The sequence below is a fragment of the Camelus bactrianus genome, chromosome 6 (assembly GCF_048773025.1).
Source record: "Camelus bactrianus isolate YW-2024 breed Bactrian camel chromosome 6, ASM4877302v1, whole genome shotgun sequence".
NCBI classification, from domain to species: domain Eukaryota; kingdom Metazoa; phylum Chordata; class Mammalia; order Artiodactyla; family Camelidae; genus Camelus; species Camelus bactrianus.
In genome coordinates this window covers 41832336-41848655 of record NC_133544.1, presented here as the reverse complement: position 1 = coordinate 41848655, position 16320 = coordinate 41832336, and the positions used below count along the sequence as shown (strand labels likewise).

Sequence of the window (16320 nt, the reverse complement as noted above, 5' to 3'; positions counted from 1 at the left end):
GTTTGCACAGGGAACATCCCTATGCCTTGCTGGGTGCAATTTGTGACGCAATTACTAGGCTGTGATGGACACTGAAGCACGGTCCTCATGGGATTCCCAAGGCTCCCACCAGTGGGGTGTTCAGGAGGTCCCATCAGTCAGCTCTCGATTCATTTCCTTCCTAAGACATTACAAGAGCTGACACACCAGCCTCTTCTCCCCTCACCGCTTCTGCTTCACACCCTGGATGCTCAGTCGCTGACTGCCCCTTATATGGTTTATATTGAGTTGTTAATCTTTCAGAAATGTCGTTTCAAGTTTTTATTTATGTATTCCCTTGAGGAAACTAAAGGGCAGGCACCAAAGCTCTGCTAAAGGGTAGCTAAGCCTGAGATCATAACTATTTATATAGTTATTATTATAACTATTATAACTATGCAACTATTTATATAATTATTATTATTCAGTTATACTATATATTATATAATAGACTATATAATAACTGAAAACTCCCCGCTCTCTCCCAGTCCTCTTCTGCAGCTTTCAAGGAGAGGAGGCAGTCTAGGAAATGTGCCTTTTAACCCTCTGGGTCTTGAAAGTAGAGGTATATCGACCACCTGAAGGAAGGGAGGGGTTCCCAGGACTCAGAATGAAGTATGCAGCTGTCTCTTTTATCTTGGTCCTTTGGTCAAACCTTAGAAGTGGATATTGCTGGAGGATTTGTACTTAAAAGAATGAATATTAACTAGCATCTACAAAATAGATGAACAAGTGTCTTCTGTAGAGCACAGAGAACTATATTCAATATCTTGTAGTAACCTATAATAAGAAAGAATATGAAAAGGAATATATGTATGTATATTTATGACTGAAACATTATGTTGTACACCAGAAATTGACACAACATTGTAAACTGACTACAATAAAAAAACAAATGAATGAATCCTATGTCCCACCTTTTGTAATTAAACCAGCAAAAGAATTAAAAAATTCTTTTTTAATTTTAAAGGTATATCTCCAAGCCACTTCCTTGAAGGAACAAGCTTTCCCAGCTCTTACATCATGTAAGTTTCAAACGTCATACACTGAGCTGGTATCGATGAACACCAAGATCACCTGTTAACCTTGCTTAGATGTCTCTCTACTTTCTTTCAATGCAAGGTTCTTTAAGTAGCAAATTCTTGCCTCCCTGTCCCCTCACACCCACTCCCTTCTTCCCTCACAATCGGGCTCTACTCCCATCACAACAAACTACTTCTGTGAAGGAACAATCTTTTCCGATCTTCCACTGCTCTCACCTCTGATGTCAGCAGCAGTGGGCATGTTTGACTCTATTTCTCAAGGCTCAGAGTTCCTGCACTCAGCCCAATCCTGGTTCCGATCCCCTCTCTCCATGGCTGCCCCATCTCTGGTGCAGGCTCCTCCTCCCTGTTGTGCCTGCCTGCAAGGGTGTCCCCTTTCAGTCCTGGCCTCTTTGCTTCACTGATCCCTGCCGGAGCTCTGTTCAGGGGACATCTGGCAGATGACAAAAGTCAAGGCCAAGGTCAAGGCCCTAGGAAGGTCTTCAGAATTGCCCTCCTTGCCCAGAAGTTATGTCTGGCCCTGGGGCACTGACAGTGGCCTGGACTGGTCTGGAAAGACTACGGCTCGTGGGACAGTCTATGACAAGTTACCAGGCTCCTGGTGGCGCCTCTGTCATTTCCACAGTAGGGATCTGCCTGGCAACCCTTAAACCAGTGACCCTCCCAGGTCCTTCTGGACTTGCTGCCCTTCCCACCTAGAACCATGCTACTTGGCAGCCTTTAGGTGGTCTCCTGCCTCCCTGCCTCTCCTCCCACCCATTTACTTTGAGGAGGGTAGAAAGAATAATGAGATTGAGGGCAGAATTCTGGGGTCCAGCTCTGGACTGACCACCAATTTCTCACCAGTGATATAAGAGGTGGGTCAATGTCATCTCTAGGACCCCGTGAACTGGGGTAAGTCTCAGCACCTTACCCACCTTCGGAATCGAGACCTGTTAGGGCAGAGCCTCAGCAGACCTTGGCTAAAGGATGATGGAATTTCGTGGCTGAAGGTCTCCCAATGGAGGAGATGGAAAAGCTGGGTGAGCACTTTTATTGGGCGGCATAAAAACTCTATAAGCACTTAGAAACCAAGAAAGCCTACGATTGACCAAAAGAGCTATGGGACCCAGAGAAAAACTTGCCTTCCCCTTGCCAATGCTGGTGGAAGCAGTGGGAACACCTGAAAAAACATAATTACAATAACGTCCAATGTTTGCAAGACAATCATTTGTGAGAAGGGAACAGCCCACACCCCTTAGGTCTCTGTGGTTAGACTCCATGCTTAAGAATTTGATCCTGGATTATACTAAAGAACAACTGTAGTTTCAAAGCTTCTGCCAGTTCTTTGTCTTTCTTTCATGATAAAGTCACAGGGCAAATAGTGTCTTATTTTGCTGAGCCAAAAATAAATTCTTATACTTGCAGAGTGAGGACAAAACCTCATCTGGAATGGTGGGAGAGAGATACAATACTTCACATGCATTTGGAAGTTCTCAGATAACTGGATAAAAAAAAATGGAGGGAGCAGTTCAAATGACATGCAGAAGAGGGTAGGTAGGGTCAAAGGGATATTTTCTGTAGCAGGATGGTAAATCAGTAAAAAAATATATATATATCGTGCAATACAAATGTTCAACTGTTGTTTCCTTCTTTGAGGTGCAGTTAACCGGCCTTACCTCATTATTTTTGGAAGTGGTTATAACAGGCAACAATCTGCTGTGACTGGAAGTGAAGAAGGGTGGTCCCCAGGGTGGAACAGAGCCCTGCAAGAAAAGACAGCAGCTGAAGAAGGGATGATCATGAATAAGAAGTAGTTGAGACTTAGGAGTTAAAAGGAGGGTGAGGTCAAAGATACAGAAGAGAGAGAAAAACTGGCAGAAAAGGTTCCTGAGGAGATGCAGGTCTTAGAACCCACGGTATCAAGGAAGTATTCATGGTGACCGGGAGGAAGGGCCCTCTCTTTCTGCAGTTTCTGTCTCAGCAGTTAGCGCTACCCATCTGAAGCCATCCCCACCTTCAGGCGTCCACACAGGGCACCCGATCTGGCACACCATTTTTCAGACTTTTCCATTACTATTTACCCCCTCATCCCTTAGTTAAAATGCCTGTCATGTCCCAGTCTCCCAAAGACTTTATTTGACATGCTCCCCACGATGTCAACCAGCTGAAAATAAAGTATCCTAGGACACACTGTGCAGTATGGTGGCTACTGGCTATGTGTGGCAACGGAGCCCTTGAAATGGAGCTAGTCTGAGGTGAGGCGTGTGAAATACACACCAAATGGTGAGATTTGGTCTGGAAAAAAGTGTAAACGATCTCATTAGTAATATATTGACTAATACTGAAATGATCATGTTTGGGGTATATTGGTTTAAATAATGTGTATTATTGAAATGAGTTTCACCCATTTCTTTTTACCTTTTTAAATGAAGCTACTAGAAAATTTAAATTATGCATGTCACTCACATTATAGTTCTTCTGGAAAGCAATAGTCTAGACGAATGGATAGTTCCATTTGTTCTGGACTGGATGTACCGGTTACAGTGCCGACCGAACCACAGCCCCTTCCACGGGGGCGTGCGGGGGCGGGTGTTCTAAGTCCTGTAACCCCACTCTTCCCACCCTGGCCACTTCCTCCAGCAGCTTCCTGAGAAAGCGTGCAGGACAGGTGGTATTTTTGAGTGTTTGCAAACCTAAAAGACTTTCATTTTGCCCTCACGTTTGATTCATGTTAGATAGTTAAATATAATTTTCACTCCGAATTTTGAAAGCATTGCTACTTTGTCATTTACCTGCCGACATGGTTATTTTGAAGGTCGATACTTTTCTGATTGCCAGTGCCTGGTGTGTGAGTTGTTGTCAGTCGTGGCTGTTTTCCCCGCCTGTTCCAGGCTCTTCTCTTCAGCGTTGTGGCGTCGGAGTTTGGCGCAGGTCTTTCGTGTGTTTGTGTGTGCCGGACATTTCCGGGGCCATTTCAGTGGGGAAGCTCATGTTCTTCATTCTCATATCTTCACTGGGTAATTTTCACCCCCTTTATTTTCTCTGTTCTTCTCTGGTTGTTGAAATGCTTTGACTGAACTATTGAACTTTCATTTTTGTATTTTTGTTTCCTATCGTCTGTTCCTTTAACATTTTATTTTATATTCTGAAAAAATTTCTGTTTTATCTTCCAACCGATCTATTGAATGTTGAATAATAATAATCATATAGTCAGTCCCCTTTTCTAATTGCTTCTCCTTTCATAGATGCAATATCTTCTTTTACCTTTCTGAAGGTAGGAATTATAGATTGTTGGGGGGTTTTTTTTGTTCTTGTTTTCTTCTGTTCTCTGCATTACTGTTTCTCCTAAGTTTTTTCTTTATTTTCTGTTTGTCTGTTTTGATGTTTTTGATGGCGTGTTGTTTCACAAACCTCAGAAGCTTCCCGGGTAAAATCTGAAATCAACCCCTGTACATGGAGGGCAAAGAGAGAAATGCAAATTAAATAACCATGAGATATCGCTTCACACCTGTCAGAATGGCCATCATCAAAAAGTCTACAAAGAAATTATGGCGAGGATATGGAGGAAAGGGAGCCCTTGCATACTGTTGGTGGGAATGTAAATTTGCTATGGAAAATAGTATGGAGGTTCCTCAAAAAACTAAAAATAGAATTATCATATGATCCAGCAATTCCATTCCTGGGTATATATCTGAAGAAAATGAAAACATTAATTTGTAAAGATACATGCATCCCAATGTTCACAGCAGCATTATTTACAATAGCTAAGATACGGAAGCAACCCAACTGCCCATCAACAGAAGAATAGATAAAGAAGATGTGGTGTATATATACAATGCAATATTACTCAGTCATAAAAAGAATGAAATTTTACCATCTGCAGCAACATGAATGGACCTAGAGAATACTATGCTCAGTGAAATAAGCCAGAGAAAGACAAATATTGTATGACATTACTTATATATGGAATCTAAAAAAATAAACAAATATATATAGAAAACAGAAACAGACTCACAGACACTGAAAACAAACTAACAGTTACCAGTGGGACGAGGGAGGAGGGGGAAGGGCAAGATAGGAGTAGGGGATTTAGAATACAAACTACTGTGTATAAAACAGATAAGCAACAAAGACACATTGTACAGCACAGAGAATCATAGCCATTGTTTTGTAATAACTTTTAAGGAACTATAATCTATGAAAATACTGAATTAACAAGCTGTACACCCGAAGCTAATATAATATTGTAAATAAACTACACTTCAATTTAAAAAAGTTAATATAGAGGCCTTAACTGGGCTCAGCCACATTATTGTCGGGTAGCCTCAACAACACATTGCTCTCTCAAGGATACGATCTTGAGAACGGCTCTCGCTATGAGAACAGTGGGGAGCGCCTGCATCCCAGGCACAGGGGAGGGGGCGAGGAGCCTCCAATCTGAGGTCCAGTTCTCAGGTCAACTGACAGTAACGCCCTCTCCATTAGCTCCTCCAATATTAGCTGGAGAATTTTATGAAGTAAAAGATATCCTTTTAAAACAACAAGTATTGATGAGAATCTAGATGATAATGCAAGGTAGAATAATAGAAATTTCCTTATAACTCTAATCTTTGTAGAATTGTTTGGTACACAGATATTTGTAACAGACAAAATAACTTATAGGAATTATATTTCCTTTTTAGCTACTTAATTCCATTTAGGTCATGAGTCTTTCAAGAAAATGTTCTATTTATGAATCTCTCACATCTTGTAAAAATCAGTAAGATCCATAATATCAACTTTTGTGATGTAAAATTTTTAAAAGAAAGAGAAATTTACAAATTATAAAGTACAGCATTTGGAATGGGTCAGTTTTAAACTGTCATAGAGAGTAAAAAGCGTATGAAGAAGAAGAGAAATGCTTTAATTAATCAAACATGTTTCTAATAATCAAACTTCAAAATAGTAGTATTTTCAAGACTGCCTTAAGAAGACAATGCTTTATAATTTTGAGTTTATAGAGGCCAAAAATGTAAATGGAAACTTGTCAGAATGATTGCTGTGTACTGACAACATTTTCAATAGTTGAACACAAAAGATTTTTTTCAACTTGCTTAAGCTATGAATTCTAGGCACAAATTTCCTTCTAGAAAAACTAGGTATATCAGTTTGGTGAATTTTGGTTCTGCTGGGCTAGAAATGTTATATACAAAGGTAGTGTGAAGACTTGCATTTGTTTAAATAGCTCCTTTAAAAGTGAAGAGTTTCTTTCTGTCGTAAATCAGCAAGATGAACGAGTACATAGCAAAGGGGGTTCCTAATTGCATTGTATTCAGGTAGATTAGAGGGAGAAGACTGACGGGAGCAGTCTGCTCTCGTCCTGCTCACTGCTGAGACGTCTGTTGCTTTACACTGTGCTGTAATTACTTTTTGAAGGCTACGAACCAAACATCATATGCCTGTGCTTCCTAAATCATCCCTAGCTTCCATCATGGTTATCACATTGTCAGTGACAATTACCTGACGCTTAAATTCACTAATTTTCCATTATATAAATATTTCTTCTTAGATTCACTCTGGTTTAAGCTATGTGAGACCCAGAATTCTCTCGGCAGTCAAGCAAAGTAGAAGCAGAGTTCAACAGTAATCAGCATTCACCCACCAAGCGGTCCTGCAGGACACGTCTGAATGTCTGATACAAAATGCAGAATTCGCACACTGTAAAATAACACAGAGCAGAATATAACTCAAGAACTTTTTTTTCTTTTTGCTAGCCTAGCAGGGCCAAAATTCACCAGTTGTTTGCAGAGAAAGTCATCAGCTTCCTGGAGAATGCTGAAGAGGACATCAAATTGCTATGCCTTGGAAGGTTCAGTGTCTTTTGTATGACGCCTGTTGTAAAGAGCCTTCTCTATTTCAAATCCAGGATAGAGACTGAAATTAGAGGACATGCAATGAGCGCTGAGATACAGATGAAAGTTCAAAAATTTTTTGTTTTTGTTTTTTTTAAACTTTCAGAGGTAATTACATTGATCTGTTGCCACATTTCCAGATGAGAATTTAAGGACACTTTTTTTTCTGGTGATAAACCATTAAATGATTGCCTCCCCAAGAAAGAAGAAAGAAAGAAAGAGGAAGGAAGGAAGGAAGGAAGGGAGGGAGGGAGAGACAGAGGAAGGAAGGAAAAGAAAGGGAAAAAAAGAAAGGAAGAAAAGAAAGAAGAAGGAGGGAAGGAAAGAATTAAAAAGAAATTCAACAAATGATTATAATAGTTGGTGTTGGCCTTGGCTTTGGACAAATACGGATTTTAACATTCATCCATTTGGCATCTGTATGTACTACATATCCATTTTCCTTTGGTCCTTATGGACCTCTACTCTTTTAAAATTCCTTTACTGCCATCTCAGTGGGATTTTGAAGGGGAGCAAAAACAAATACACGATTTTTTTTAGGGTACACTATGGTTTTAAGCCTCTTCAACTTCCTTAAGAATAGGATCATAATAAAGTTAACACATACATGTTCCAGAAACATTTCCACGTGCCTTACATATCATATCTCTTTGAATTTCTCAGATGAGGAACTTGCCGAGTCTTAACTCAACTAGTAAGTGGCAAAGCCAGGATTCAAACAAAACGTTTGGGTTTTGCACTCTATGCTTTGAACCTTTAGGCCATATACTGCTTCCTGACCTACTTTCCTTATCAAGTTCTTCTGCAATACCCTTTTTAGGTACTACTTAGCATTCTATTGCATGGAGAAATATTTTATTTAATAAATTTCCTATAAGTGGATATTTAGATCATTTCTACTTTTCCCTTATTAAGCAATGTTGAGCTGAATCTAATTATAGCCTATCTTTGTGCTATCTGATGATTTCCTTGAATTAAGGATGTGTATTTCCACCATGGCCACTTAAAACTGTTAGAACAAGGAACACTACCCACCCTTCTGGCTTTAGGGCTGGCCGCAAACAAGGCTGCAGCTCCAGCTTGTTTTGGCATTTCTCCACTGACACCTACCAAGGTGTTAAATTTCTGGTCTTGAGGTTTTACAGCTGGTCCTCTTAAATCTCTCACAGCGCCCCACCTTTAGACATGCTCACTACTACACAATGCATGTGTGTACACACACGGAGCCATGTGTCTCAGGCCAACAAACTAACTACAGCAGTGTGGGAAGTGAGGTAAATTACAGGTTCAGAGTCTCACATCATGAACTGAAGCTGGCTTGAAGCATTTCTCAACTTTCCTGTCACTTCTGGTTTTATCTCCTTCGGATGACTTTCCACTTCCTGCCCTTGGACTGACACTGTCCTTTCTCTTAGTTTGAACCACAAGGACCTGCTGATACTCAACCACTTGACCTACAAAAACGGAAATTTCCTCCAGTTCCACTTAACAAGGCTGAGATGTTTATTTACCCACTGGAGAACATGGCAACCATAAGTCATGATGGGAAGCTGTTCAAAACCCGTGTCAACACTTCCTAGGTTGGGGGAAACTTCCATGTTTTAAAGCCTGGTCTTTCTACTGTAACGCCAGACACTCACCTTCCCAGACTTTCCTGAGGCTAACCTATGTGAATGTAACCCAGTTTCCTCCAATGGGTTGCAAGATTTTTCATGTGGCAGAGAACTACAGGAAGAACCATTCTGCCTTTGAGGAGCAGTGGGGACTGGGAGAGGGAAAGAAATCTAGGGTAAAATTCTATTTCTTGACCAGAGTGGTGGTTATATGGCAGCTTGCTCTGCAATAATTCTTTTATGTTGTGTGCATCTTTTGCAGGTGTGTTATTCCTTATTTTAAAAAAAGTTTTAAAAACTCAATTCTGGCAAACATAGCAGAGAGACAGAACTTCCAGAAGGAGGCAGACAGAGATCCTGGTAATCATCCCGAGTCTTGTATCAACAACGTGAACTGCAGACCCCGTAAGAGCACTCTTGCAGACAATTTGGACATAGTTCTTGGCATGTAGCCTCCAAGATTGTTTCTTTGGCTCTCCTAGTGTTCTGTGATCTACCAAATATCCTTTAGTAAATACTCTTCTTGCTGTACCTAGCTAGAGAAGGTTCTTGGTTGGTGACTGAGAGCTGTGGCTGATACAAGGGAATTCGGGTTCTTTTCAGGTCAGATCCTGACTTGACACTAAAGACACTGTCCTCGGGGCCACCGGAATGCTGACTGGGCCGTACATCCAATTCTAGGGCTTCTGTCCTATAGTCAGAGCATACAGGGTTGACACTACACAGAGCATGCTCTGCTGCTTTTGAAATCATGGATAATCATTAGTTAAATTCATTCACTTGTAATCCCCTTCACTAAAGTCTTTTTAGTTGTTGCTACAAAAGACTTTCATGTCTTCCAATCAGCACGTAGCCTAAACAATAAATTTTTATGGGAGCTGTCTTCCAGGAACCTGGAGTTTGCTGTGTCTAGTTGGAGCTGAGCTGGTTAAGACTAGGTGGGACCACTGACCCTCCAGTTGGGTATGCGTGATTCTCCGCTCGGTGACCTTTTGACGTCAGAGGGCTGAAAACTCCACCCTCAGATCATGCTACGTGCCTCCAAGTTGGAACGTGCAGAAGCCTATAGTTAATTACACCTGTGCAGAAGGACGGACTATCGCACCTTTTTCTGATCACCTTTCCCCATGTCTCGGGCCATCCTGCTTCTTTGTCCCACAAATACTTTGAGCCCCTTGCCACTGGGGAGGCAAATCTGAGACTTGTTTTCTGGTCTCCTCACTTGACTGCCTTGTGAATAAACATTCTCTTTGCGCCAAACCTTGGAGTGTCAGCATTTTGGCTGGTTACATGTCTGGCAAAATGAACCTGGTTTGCTAACACTTTCAATTGACTATTATTACCATCTCTGAAAGTCATAAATTTTTCTACATTAATCTCCACTATTTTCCCTTCCCCTACTGTTCCCCAGAAAATGCAGGTAGGCACGCGCGCACACGCACACACACACACACACCCCACCACCACCACCACCACCACCACCACTGCAACCCAGGAGACCCAGGAATGTGTAATATTCATGACATGCTCATGTACCACTAGGAGATATGTTTCATGGGCAGAGATGTGTGTCTACTTTGTTCAGTGATCCATCACAGCATTTAGAATAGTGCCTGGCACCCATTGAGTACCTAATAAATATCTGTAAATGAGGGACTACCCCGCCCTAAAATACATTCCTCTGTTAGTTCAGCCAACAAAGAACAAATCCTCATGGAGAGTGCCCTGCTGGTGAAGGCACTGGCTTGGGTGTCAGGGACGTCAAGGTGATTAAGGCACAACTCTGGCCATGAACAATTCAGAATGAGCTGCTTATTCCAGAGACATTGCTACCAACTCTCAGAATATATTTTGTCACTGCAATAAGTCCACTTGGAGCTTCTTTTTAATGAAGATGTGGGACAGTGGAACAGTGCAGGTAGGAGGTTTTTTTTAAAAAAAATCAAGAACCAATGTTTTCCCTCTGTTGATCTCAGTTCCAGGTCAAACAAGTGGGAGGCAGCAGCGATGCAGAGTGGTAGATAAGATATTCAGGTACGTGCCCATGTCTTTGGTCCAGGCTAGTGCCCTGACTCAATGATTGTGAACCAGCTTTGATCACAAATAAGTCAATATCAGGGTGGTGACCTGTAATCAGATCTTATCACAATGCCCAGTGGCTCTTCTTCAGCCTTGAAATTCAGTGCACTATAGGATCTGGCCCCCATAGGACCCCTGCTCCTATGTGATCTGGCCCTGCCTCCATTTCTGACTGCCCTGCAGTTCCCTCCCCTCCCCAACCGTACTGGCCTCCAGCACAAGCTTGCCCCGTCCTCCATCCTTTCTTTCATCCTTCCCTCTTCTAGGATGTTCTCTCCACTCATGCTGTTCTCACTGGTTTCTTTTTTATCATTGAAACTCAGCTTAAATGTCACCTCTTCAAAAAGGCTTCCCTTGACCACCCACACAAAGTAGTCCTGAGCTTAGCGAAATCAAGCAATCTTCTCAAAGATGCAGAGCCCAGTCTGCCTTCAGAGCAATTAGGAATTGTTACTAGGCTCAGACATAAACAAAAATAATAACGCATGTCTCCTTGGGGACATTTTTTTAGTTGCTCCCTTTTTTTTGGTTTGTTTTCCTAGTTCACAGCACAACTCCAGGAAAAAATGTTGAGCCACTCCAAGGTTAGAAGATAATAACCCTGTTCCCAGCTCTGCAGCAGACCAGCTGTGACTGTGAATGAGCCACCCAAGATTATAGATGAGGAAGACCACAGACAATAGGAAAGAGTCTATTTGGTTCAAGATATTTTTCAGCAAAATGGTCAGAATATGAAAGCACTTGATGCACTCCTGGTTGATTTTAAAACACTAGCCTAATCAAACCAACAGTAGTTGAGCAAGGGGGGAAAAAGAGTCTGAGATACTTACAGATGATGTAAGAAAGATTTAATGACTATGTGGCAGAAAAATAGCTCATGTCAGGACATTTCTAAGATACCACCTGGAATAATGATTCATTCCCATGTACCAGAGGTCTAGATTCAGTGTGACCCCCCAAAAGCTTAATCTTCAGGGCTCCTTGCTTGCACAAGCATCTTTTAAGGCTATGTACCTAACTGCATATTTTCTATATTTTATCTTAAAGACAGTCCCCACAAAATACATGACAGTTCATGTATGCCCCATATAGGAAGAAGAGATAAAAGCGAAATAGCCCTGGCAAAGCTAACAGAAAATTAGCCCTGCTGGGGAACTGCGCCTTTATGTCCCAAATCTACGTAACTGTCTTCACTCATGTTTAGAGTGGCTAGGTTGATGTGTTGGCTGGTGTGTTTATTAATCAGGCATAATACAAAATGAGAATTTAAGTAAAGTTTTATTCATCACTTAATGTGTTTTAGAGGCTAATTTAGGAGATTATCAAAATGAATCTCTATAGGACAAAAAGTGATACTTGTGTTTTCAATTTAGCTATGAAAGCAATGAACTTGAGCATGCTGTCAGTCTCAGTTTATACCCCAGGATTTTGGGATTTGAATTGGCTCTCCCAGCAAATAAATCCCATTCCTTGTTTATTTTGTGCCTTGGCAATAAATAATAGAGAAGACCTAGAAGAAACACTATTGAATTATTAAAGTTATTCTAACTGAGGCCATCTTGCATAGAATTTTTTAATTGTGAAGTAATGTTCACACCTAATTATAAAAGCAATGGGTAGGCAGCATTCACATTCTAATTGTTCCCAACATGTGTACAACATTGGGTGGGACACAAAAAAATAAATGGTAAGAGAACATTTGTCTTATCAGTCAGATTACCAGAACAAACACAGAAAATAGTACATCCAAAGGGTCAACACATCCATAAAAACAATGAATTAATTACTTTAAGGCTTATATTTTCTGAAAGTTTCTGCTGAAGTCAGAGAGTCATAAGAGCTTTATTCCCAAGACAGTAGAACAGGGCTAACTTTGTTTTCCTTCTGGCCAGTCTAAATTGAGGAGTTCTCAGAATCTTAGATTCATGGGTTATTTTCATTGAAGCGTAAGAAAGAGAAAAAAGTAGAAAACATACTCTGTGCTCCAAGTGCCTTTTTCAATTTCTCTATTTCCTATTAAAACCTTAGTGGTATGTGTGTATGTGTGTGTGCATGTGCACATGCGCGTGTGGTGGTTGGGTGGGGAGGATGTTCTATTTGAAGCATAATTTTAATTTCAGATCTTGGAAGGAATTACTTAATTTCCACCTAATTGTGATCTACATCACACAGCTGCCCTCCCTCCCCACTCAACCAACAAACCCTCCACTATGCACACCTCATGGTGTCTATGGTTTATCCCTTCTGACCAAAAATGGATCCTCATGGAGGAACGGGATGAAGAGAGAAATATACAAAAGCATCACAACCATAGCTACCAACCATTGATGCTCCTCGTGGCCCACTTGTGATCCAGGGAAGAAAGGCACCCCCAAGGTAGAGATGGAGACCATTACCCCTCATGATTATAGATGCAAAAGCCCCTAAAATATTAGCAAATAGAATTTAGCAATCTATAAAAATAATTTACACCATGACCAAATGGAGTTTCTTCCAGGGATGCAAACTTGCTCAATGTATGAAAAGCGACCAATTAACCTTACAAGTTTAAAGAAGTTTACGTCTTTTACAAGTTCAAAGAAGAAGAAAAAAATCATATGATATCAGTTGATGCAGAAAAATTATTTGACAAACTAAAAAATAATTTGCTCACTCATGATATTAAGAAAAACTTAGAAAAAAATAGGAGTACAGAATTTCCTCAACTTTATAAAGAACATCTATAAAAACTCTACAGCTAACATCATGCTTAATAGTGAAAGACTGAATGCTTTCCCCCTAAAATCAGGAACTTGGCAAGGACCCTCACTGTCATCACTCTTATTCAATCCAATGCTGGAATTTCTACTTGGTGCATTAAGATTTAAAAAAGGAAACAAGATGCTTACAGAACAAAGGAGAAATAAAACTGTTCCTATTTGCAAATGGCATATGCACAATATCTCAAGGAACCTACCAAAAAAAAAGCCCTCCTAGAACTAATAAGTGAGTTCAATAAGGTTGTAGGATACAAGGCAAACATACAAAAGTCAATTGTATTTCTACACACTAGCAATTAACACATAGACACCAACATGTATAATCACTCAAAAAAAAAAAAAAAGAAAGTAAATACTCAGGTGTAAACCTAACAAAATACATGTAAGAGTTGTATGCTGAAAACTACGCAATGCTGATGAAAGAAGTCAAAGAAATCTAAACAAATAAAGAGACATACTGTGTTCATGGACTGGAAGAGTCACAATAGTAAAGATATCAATTCTACCAAATTGATATTGAAGTTTAATACAATTTCTATCAAAATCTCAATGAGATCTTTTTTGCAGATATAGGCAAGATTAATTTAAAATGCATATGGAAAGGAAATCACTAGGATAACTAAAACAATTTTGAAAAAGAAGAAACTGAAAAGAAAAAGTGTGTGTGTATATATATATATATATCTGAATTACTTTGCCGTAACCTGAAACTAACATTGTAAACCAACTACACTTAAATTAAAAATTTTTTAAAAATACCAGCTTAAAAAAAACTATATTGAATTGGAATGAAATGAATCTGTTAGTATTTTATTGCTATGTAAAAGCATGTGCTATGAAATTTCATGAAAGATTTAAAAAAAGAAAGAAAAAGAAGAAGAAAGTGAGCAGAATCAGTCTAATTTCAAAACTTGTGGTATAGCTTCAGTAATCAAGACTGTGTGGTATTAGTGGAAGGAGAGATGCATAGATCAATAGAATAGAGTAGAAAACCCAGAAACAGACCCACAAAGAATGGCCAAATGATTTCTGACAAAGATGAAGAAGCAGTTCAATGGAGAAAAGATAACCTTTTCAACAAATAGTGCTTGAAGCAATCGCACACTCATAGGTCAAAAGGGGACCATGACCTAACTTCGCACCTTACACAAAGATGAACACAAAATGGGTCATGGACTTCCATAAAACTTTTAGGGAAAAAAATAGGAGAAAATCTTTGCGATCTAGGGCTAGGCAAAGATTTCTTAATTTGACAGCAAAAGCAAATCTGTAAAAGGAAAAAACAGACAAATTGAACTTCATCAAAATTAAAACCTTTATTCTATGAAAGCTCTGGTAAGAATTAAAAGACAAGCCACATAGTGGGGAAAAATATTTGCAAACAAGGACTATTTAAAGAATTCTCAAAACTCAACAGAAAAAAGGCAAATAATCCATGGGCAAAAGAGATTTCACCAAAGAAGATAGACAGATGGAAAAGATGTTATATATCATTAGACATGAAGGAAATGCAAATTAAACCCACAATGGGCTATCACTAAACACCTATCAAAATGGCTAAAGTGAAAAATAGTGACAACACTAAATGCTAGAGAGAATGCAGAGAAATGACATCATTTGTGCGTTAGTGGTAGGAAGGCAAAATTGTACTATTCTGGAAAACAGTTTGGCGGTTTTCTTAAAAATGAAGCATGCTAGCAATCAAAAGGCTTTTTTCATACATACGTAAATGTATGATTCCATGTCTATTACATTCTTGAAATGACAAAATTAAGCAATGAAGAACAGATTAGTGGTTTTCAGGGACTGAGGAAGGGGAGGGTATGGGAGGAAAGTGGGCATGCTTATAAAAGGGCACATGGAGCCATCCTTGCAGTAATGGATCTGTTCTGTATTTTGATTCTACCAATTGTCAACATCCTGGCTGTGATACCATACTATGGTTTAGCAAGATGTTACCACTGGGGGAAACTGGGTACAGGGTATACAGGATCACTCTGGTTTATTTCTTACAACTGTAGGTCAACCTACAATCATCTCAAAATAAGAAGTTTAATTTAAGAAATAAAAATTAAAGGGGGTGGGTATAGCTCAAGTGGTAGAACACATGCTTAGCATGCACATGCTTGAGGTCCTGGGTTCAATACCCAGTACCTCCTCTAAAAGTAAACCTAATTACCTCCCCACGCAAAAAAAAAAAAAAAAAAAAAAAAGAAAGAAATAATAAATAAATGAAATACATCCCACTAAAATATTTTGAAAATTTTAGAAAGAAATAAAAATTAAAATAATCATTTTAACCCCAGGTTGCTGTCAGAACTGCCTTATCACCACTGCATCCTGTTGTGCATCACGCCTCTCCCCACCCAACCTCACCCAACCCACACATGTATCACACAGTATCTGAGGTTGATTTTTCTTGACCATACTGAATCCTGAGAGGGTGAGGGGATGGAGAGAGAGAGGGATGGGAGACAAATAAAAAATGCAGCCACCGAGACAAATAAAAAATGCAGCCACCAGGACCATCCCCACAAATCAACCATCAGTGTTCCTCCTAGAGGGAGAGTTAAAAGTTAGGAATCCAACCAGGGTTTGAGATTACTGTCTGGTGACACGTCTTGGTCCCAGCTGATGCCTTTGCTGCCTCTGACGTTTCTCATTGACCTACCATCTTGCTTCCCTTTCCACTGCCAACACCTGTTTCTTAACTTTGATGTTGGCTTTTCAACTCTCTGGGCAACTATAGTCTCACCGTTTCTCTCCTCTCTTTTGGAAACATATAGGCCTTGTGAGGTTTGTTAAGGATTGCATTCCCTTTTTGTCTTAATAACAAAAAGAATGTCATCTGAGATAAAACAACAATGACAGTATTGTCTCCTCCATGCCTCAATTTACTCTCTTTAATTTAGACCAGGTGGAGAAAGACAATGGG

General features: G+C 39.9%; 1 long non-coding RNA gene across 2 annotated transcripts in view; it reads right to left on the bottom strand.

The window, feature by feature from the left end:
- The window catches only part of LOC141577913 (uncharacterized), a 99602-nt gene that overhangs the window by 13771 nt on the left and 69511 nt on the right, over positions 1-16320 (bottom strand). For both annotated transcript variants that reach the window (XR_012507527.1, XR_012507526.1), the window contains exons 3-4: positions 3836-4490; positions 2720-2806 (exon numbers count right to left, since the gene is read on the bottom strand). This is a non-coding gene — a long non-coding RNA (uncharacterized LOC141577913). The remainder of the gene's footprint in view (positions 1-2719; positions 2807-3835; positions 4491-16320) is intronic.